Consider the following 7,779-nt stretch of genomic DNA (forward strand, 5'->3'; position numbering starts at 1 on the left):
TTTTTCCTTCTTTTTTTTTCTTTTTTTTTCAATTTCCGCTAGTGGTGTAGTATTTTACAAAACAAGTGCACCTTTCTTCCTTTCATTGGTTCCACTCAAACGTCACCCCACACTTAGTCCCTTATTACTTCTTTTAGTGCTCATCTAACAATTAAAGTGCTTTAAGAGGTAAAAGGATCAAAACAATGTCAATTAAGAATAAAAAGGGTATAGGCTTGTAATGTGTGTACCAAATAACAGGTCTACAGGCTCAAAAGGGTTAACTAGGGATAGATTTTATTTGTGATAAGCAATTAAGCTCAAAAAGATCAAAGAAAGCCTAAAATCAATTCTCAAACCGAGCATCACCTAAAATTTCGCTTCAACTCACATACCGGGCAAGTTCTAGACACAAGTACAATGACATGGACTACACAAAAAATCTCACCACACATGGCACATGACTCACTAAGGGACGGTCCCATTCCGACTCTCAAATAATGCAAGTGTTCACGGAGCCACGAGATATTAAGCATTAAGCACAAAGTGAACACAAATCAAGAAAATGAGAAATAGTCGTCACAAAACATGCTATCCAATATATAAAGGCATCAAGATTAATATCAAAATATAGGGGAGATACTACACATACCAAAGCATAAATATGCTACTATGAAACAAGTCAAGGGCGCTTAGGTTCATCATTCTTCCTCCTTTTATTTCCTAAATTCCTAATCTACTCGGAAAGAAAAAAGCTACCCGGTTCAAATTACATCCCATGAAAAATAACCGAGGCACAAAGAAAACCCACGGGGGATTATTACTATCTAAGGAAAGCTAAAATACATATTTTGGATTTTTGTTTAGACTTTAATCCCTCAAGAAAACTGTCTAGGAGATCAATCGTCGGGAAATGTCCAATTTTTCTACTTTTTTTTTTTCACAAAAGCTACTACACTTAAGAATGAGTACTACAACTAAGCTAAAATAGCACAGAAACTCATCCAAACGATCTCCTCACCCCACACTTAAAATTTTGCAATGTCCTCAATGCACACTATAAATAATAAGAGGGTAAACGAGACTCCCTGGTAGGCCAAAGGCCGAAGCAATAGCGGCTCACGAGGTACTCAGACTTCCCCCAGGCATCGTCCTTTGTGTGGGCACCCCACACTTAGTCCTCACCATCTAGCTCACCTTTGTACTCTTCTAATGGCTTTGCTTCCTATGCTCATAATACTACAAAACAAAAATAAATACTACAAAATAATAAAAATAAAATAAAATAAAAAGTAAACAAAAATAAAAGAAAGCAGTAAAGATGGGTTGCCTCCTAACAAGCGCCTGATTTAACGTCGTGGCACGACGCAATACGTTCTTCACGCCTCCACCAAATCCATCGAGGTCTTGTGACGTGCAATGTCACCACCCCAATAGTGTTTTACTCTTTGGCCATTTACCAAGAATGTTTCATTGGAACTCATATCACGTAATTTCACCGCCCCATGAGGTTTCACACTAGCCACTTCAAACAGACCCGACCATCGAGATTTAAGCTTTCCGGGAAAAAGCTTTAGCCTCGAATTAAACAAGAGAACTTCTTGACCTGGCTCAAACTCACGATGTTGGATGTGCTTATCATGCCACCTCTTTGTCTTTTCTTTATACAATTTGGCATTTTCATACGCATGCAATCGAAATTCATCAAGCTCGTTGAGTTGTAGCAATCTCTTCTCACCGGCCAAGTCCATCTCCATATTTAGCTTTTTAATCACCCGATAGGCTTTGTGTTCAAGCTCAACGGGCAAGTGACACGCCTTCCCATAAACTAACCTGTATGGAAAAGTACCTATGGGGGTCTTGTATGCAGTGCGATATGCCCATAATGCATCATCCAGCTTCCCGGCCCAGTCCTTTCTATTCCAACTTACTGTTTTCTCCAAAATCTGCTCTACCTCTCTGTTGGAAACTTCTACTTGACCACTCGTTTGGGGATGATAGGCAGTGGAAACCTTATGCTTAACTCCATACTTTGCAAGAACATTATTCAGCAATTTGTTACAAAAGTGAGTTCCCCCGTCGCTTATCAACACTCTTGGAGTCCCAAAATGTGTGAAGATGTGCTTCTTTACAAAGCTTACCACTACCTTTGCGTCATTAGTAGGAAGAGCAATGGCCTCCACCCACTTAGAAACATAGTCGACCGCCACCAAGATGTACATGTGCCCATTAGAATATGGGAACGGTCCCATGAAATCAATCCCCCAAACATCAAAAAGCTCTACTGCCAGAATATTTTGCAAGGGCATCTCGTGCTTCCTCGTGATAGTTCCGGTTCTTTGGCATCTGTCACAATTTTTAACAAAGGAATGTGCATCCTTAAACAATTTTGGCCAATAGAAACCTGATTGTAGCACTTTTTGGGCGGTTCTATCCCCGCCGTGATGACCTCCATATGGCGAAGCATGGCAGTCATGCAGTATAGCATTCATCTCTTCCTCAAGAACACACCTTCGCACCAACTGATCTGCGCACTGCCTATATAAGAATGGCTCATCCCACATGTAGAGCCTCACATCATGTAAGAATCTTCTTCTATTGTCAGGTGTCAATTCGAGTGGCGTCACCCCACTTGCAATAAAATTCACATAATCTACATACCATGGGGCTTCACCTGAGGTGACTGCTAATAACTGCTCATTAGGAAATGTTTCTTTGATTGACCCTCGTTCAGCTACATGGTTCTGACTTTCTAATTTGGACAAGTGATCAGCCACTTGATTTTCTGTCCCTTTTCGATCTTGGATCTCTAAGTCAAATTCTTGCAAGAGGAGGACCCAACGAATCAGCCTCAGCTTGGCGTCTTTCTTTCTAAACAAGTATCTGATAGCTGAATGATCTGTGTAAACGATGACTTTGGTTCCTACTAGATAGGATCTGAACTTGTCAAATGCCCACACCACTGCAAGCAACTCCTTTTCAGTAACTGTATAATTCATCTGAGCTGGATTCATAGTTTTACTCTCATAATAAATAGAGTGAAAGATTTTATCCCTCCTTTGCCCCAAAACAGCTCCAATTGCTATGTCACTTGCATCACACATCAACTCAAATGATTGCGCCCAATCTGGGCTAATGATAATTGGTGCAGTCACCAACCTTCCCTTCAGCTCCTCAAATGCTCTCAGACAGGCATCATCAAACTTGAAGGGCACATCTTTCTCAAGAAGCCTGTACAAAGGAGAAGAAATTTTCGAAAAAATCTTTAATGAAACGATGATAAAAACCTGCATGGCCCAAGAAACTGCGAATGCCTTTGACGGATGTTGGTGGGGGAAATTTTTCAATCGCCTCCACCTTCGCTTTGTCCACCTGCAAACCACTTTTGGACACCTTGTGCCCCAAAACTATACCTTCACGTACCATGAAATGGCACTTTTCCCAGTTTAGCACCAAGTTCGTCTCTTCACACCTAGCAAGTACTTTATCAAGGTTCATTAAACAATTATCAAAAGAACATCCAAACACAGAAAAATCATCCATGAACACTTCTCAAATCTTTCAACCATGTCAGTAAAAATAGCCATCATACACCTTTAAAAAGTCGCAGGTGCATTACAAAGACCAAAGGGCATTCTTTTGAACACATACATGCCATAAGGACACGTAAATGTCATTTTCTTTTGGTCCTCTAGGGCTATAGCAATCTGATTATACCCCAATAACCGTCCAGGAAACAGTAGTATTCCTGGCCAGCTAACCTATCAAGCATTTGGTGAATAATGGGAGGGGAAAATGGTCTTTCCGGGTGGCATTGTTCAATTTTCTATAATCTATGCAAATTCTCCATCCAGTGATAGTTCTTGTAGGAATTAAGTCATTATTTTTATTAACTACTATAGGCATCCCCCTTTCTTTGGCACACATTGAACGAGGCTTACCCATTTGCTATCAGAGATTGGAAATACAATACCTGCATCAAGCCACTTAATCACTTATTTTCTTACCACCTCTTTCATATTTGGATTTAGTCGGCATTGTTGCTCTACACTTGGCTTGTGTCAGTCCTCGATGAGAATTTTATGCATGCAGAAAGTTGGACTAATGCCTTTAATGTTAGACATTGTCCACCCAATTGCTCGCTTGTGCTCACGTAACACCCTAAATAGCTTTTCTTCCTGCAATTTAGACAAGTGATAAGAAACAATAACAGGTAAAGTGTCAGAACTACCCAAATAAGCATATTGAAGGTGAGGGGGTAGGGGTTTAAGCTCCAATTTTGGAGCTTCTTCAATTGACAGCTTTGGAGGGGGACCACTTGGCCTATTCAGGGGCTCAAATGGGTGTATTCCTTGCATGTAAGCACATGATGCATCTAGGATATGCATCATCTCCTCAACTTCATCATCAATCATCAAGCTATCAAACAACATGAGTGCTTTTTCTAGAGAGTCGTCTAGATATACACTCGTGTCAAGAAGTTGCTCATCCACCTCCACAACAGATATCATAGAGAGCTCCTCATAGTGGCAGGGAAGTTGGATTGCTTTGTAGATATTAAAGACTGTTTCCTCGTTGTCCACCCTCATAATCATTTTCCCCTCTCTCACTTTAATTATTACATCACCAGTAGCCAAGAGAGGTCATCCCAATATGATTGGAACTTGTTCATTAGCCTCAAAATCTAGAATAATGAAGTCAGCTGGGAAGATAAATTTCTCAATTTGCAGCAGCACATCTTCAATCACTCCTTCAGGGTAGACTATGGACCTATCAGCTAATTGCAATATCACAGTGGTTGGTCTTGAAGCTCCCAGGCCCAATTGCTTAAACAAGGGCAATGGCATCAGATTTATGCTCGCCCCCCCAATCACAAAGAGCACAACCCACATCAATATTACCGATTCGCACCGGAATGGTGAAGTTTCCAGGATCCTTAAGCTTTTGAGGAAGCTTGTTTTTGACCCTTGAAGTGCACTCCTCAGTAAGTGCAACTGTCTCGAACTCAGTCAATTTCCTCTTGTGAGCCACTATATCTTTTATGTACTTAGCATACTTTGGAATTTCACGAAGTACATCCACCAATGAAATACTTAATTGAACCTGACTCAACATAGAGAGAAATTTGTTGAACATGCGATCGTCATTTTTTTTCTGCAATCTCTGGGGGAAAGGTGGTGGTGGCCTTGCAGCCTCCACTGGCTCTGAACTTGCATTATTTTTCTTTGACTCGTGTATTGCCTTCGGGGTCAGCTCCCCCTCAAGTATAGGCTTGTCCTTTCTCTTCTTTGGCACTTTCTCTAGTTCCCTCCCGTTTCTGAGTGTAACTGCATTAACTTGAGGGTTCTTCTCTGTATCACTGGGAAGAGAGCCTATAGGTCTAGTATTTTGATTTGCTGCTAACTGCCACATTTGCCTCTCAAGATTTTTGAAATCGGTCCTGAGCTGTTGATTGTCAAGCAACAACTTTTTTAGCAAGTCATTCGTACTCTCTTCTGTTTGTTGGGGTGGCTTCTGAGGCTGATTGAAATTTCCTTGAGGCCTATACTGATTCTGATTCTGTTGATTTCTGCCCCATGAGAAATTAGGATGATTCCTCCAATTTAGATTGTAAGTGTTCCCATACCGTGCATACTGATTCATCAGACCTCTGTTTTGTTGTCCCACATAGTATATAGATTCAGGATTCGTGGGGCACATGTCACTCATATGACTGTCACCACATAGTTCACAGCAAATAGACATTTGATGTACATGTTGCATCTGTTGTGTTTGTTGCATTGTCATTCTGTTCATCTTATTTGTCAGCTTTGCAATATCTGCTCTCATGGCTGAGAAGTCATCAAGCTCAATCACCCCGGCTGCCTTCTGTTTAATTGCTCTTCTTGAGTCCCCATCTCCTTGCCAATTATAGTCATTAGCAGTGAAGTTATTTAGCAAGAGTTGTATTTCACTATACGGCCTCGCCATGAAACTACCCCCACAAGCTGAATCAAGATTCATCTTTGATGCCTCGTCTAGCCCATCAACAAAAGTGTGACCCAATACCTCATCAGTCTGACAATGATGCGGGCAGTCTCTGAGTAGCTTCTTGTATCTTTCCCAAGCTTGACGAAGTGTCTCGCCATCCCGTTGTTTGAACCCAAGAATTTGGCTCCTCAACGATTTTGTCTTCTTAGTAGGGAAAAACATGATTAGGAATTTCCTTGCGAAATCATCCCAAGTGTGGATTGAGTTCACGGGCTCCCTTTGCAACCATTCCTTAGCTTCCCCCAACAATGAAAAAGGAAATAGTGTCAGCCTGACATAGTCCTTGGAAACGTTCGGATAATTGTAAGTGTCCGTAATTTCCAAGATGTTCTGAATGTGCCTCTGCGGGTCTTCATGAGATAGACCCATATATTGCCATGTGGACTGAATCAGCTGTACCATGTACTGTTTGAGTTCAAAATGCCCCGTGATATCAGGCTTCACGATAGCCTGAGTCATATTAGCAAGATTGGGCCTTGCGGCTTCTATCACCGGACGCTTCTCATTACCTACCATCTCTATTGGCTGTGGCTGAACTACGATGTCCAACTCTCTTTCTATTCTCGTTCTAGCTTCGACTTCCCTCCTCACTCTATGAAGTGTTAATTCAATTTCTGGATCAAAAGGAAGGAGGTTGTTTGAACTTCTACTCCTCCGCATTCAAGAGAAGATCCTGCGTTAACAAAAACAAGGCAAACTAAAAATTAAAACTTGAACAAATAAGTAATAAAAGCTTAACTCAGTCAAGTAGCTAATTTCTAGGTCCCCAGCAACGGCGCCAAAAACTTGTTGCGACCAAACACACTCACGCAAGTATACGTGGTCGTCAAGTAATATAGTAATGAGTAGAGTATCGTTCCTACGAAGACTTATGATTATCTTTTGACTAACTCTAACTCAAATAACTTATCGATTCAAGCGATTTCTCACAAAATAGATGATCTTCTAATTTACTACCTAAAAACTATCAAGTAATGAAATACTAAAGATCAACCACAACACTTAAATGATTTCGAATAACAATCAATAGAAGATAATATTCCAGGGTCACGGGTTATCTAACAATCATGTTGCATTCTTAGCTTAAAATAACTAATTGATTTATCTGGATTGTTGATTGACAGGGTTGATATTACTCATAAAAATCTATCGAGTTCTTACTCGCCTATTCAAGCTAACTTAATGCCTATATGTCTATGGAATTAAGATTAACAAGAATGCATTTACACTTCCTGTATTTCAACTGAGCAAGACAATTAGGTATATTTCTATCCTAATTGCGAATCCGTTCCCCGATGTCCGGGTTCAAGAACTTGCTCTATTTAATTCTATATGCAATCTAGAATTTCCACTTTCGAGTTCAATTCTAGATTCGTAGATAGTAATTCAATGTTAGCTACTCAGCAAATTAATTAAAAACAGGATTAAATAAACAACCAAATATGATAAAATCAACTTTGTCAAATTAAACTTCAAATATCAACATTCATGTATCGCCCATGACCCTAGAATAATAGGGTTCTTAGCCACTCATGTTCATGCAATCATCAAAAAATTCACAAGAGTGCATAAAAATCAATAAAAGAAGGAAAAATAAGAACTCAAGATGAATTCTGTGGTTCCCAAGCTTTGTCGTGGCTTCTTCCCCCTTCCCAATATGTTAGATGCCCTAAAAGAGGCGTTTTTGGCTTATATATTGCGTACAAAAGTCGTGGGCCAAAGTTCTCCTATTCCTAATCCGACTCAGCTTCAGGGATTGATGCTGGGGTG

This window comes from Nicotiana tabacum, unplaced genomic scaffold, assembly GCF_000715075.1.
Source record: "Nicotiana tabacum cultivar K326 unplaced genomic scaffold, ASM71507v2 Un00032, whole genome shotgun sequence".
NCBI classification, from domain to species: Eukaryota; Viridiplantae; Streptophyta; class Magnoliopsida; order Solanales; family Solanaceae; genus Nicotiana; species Nicotiana tabacum.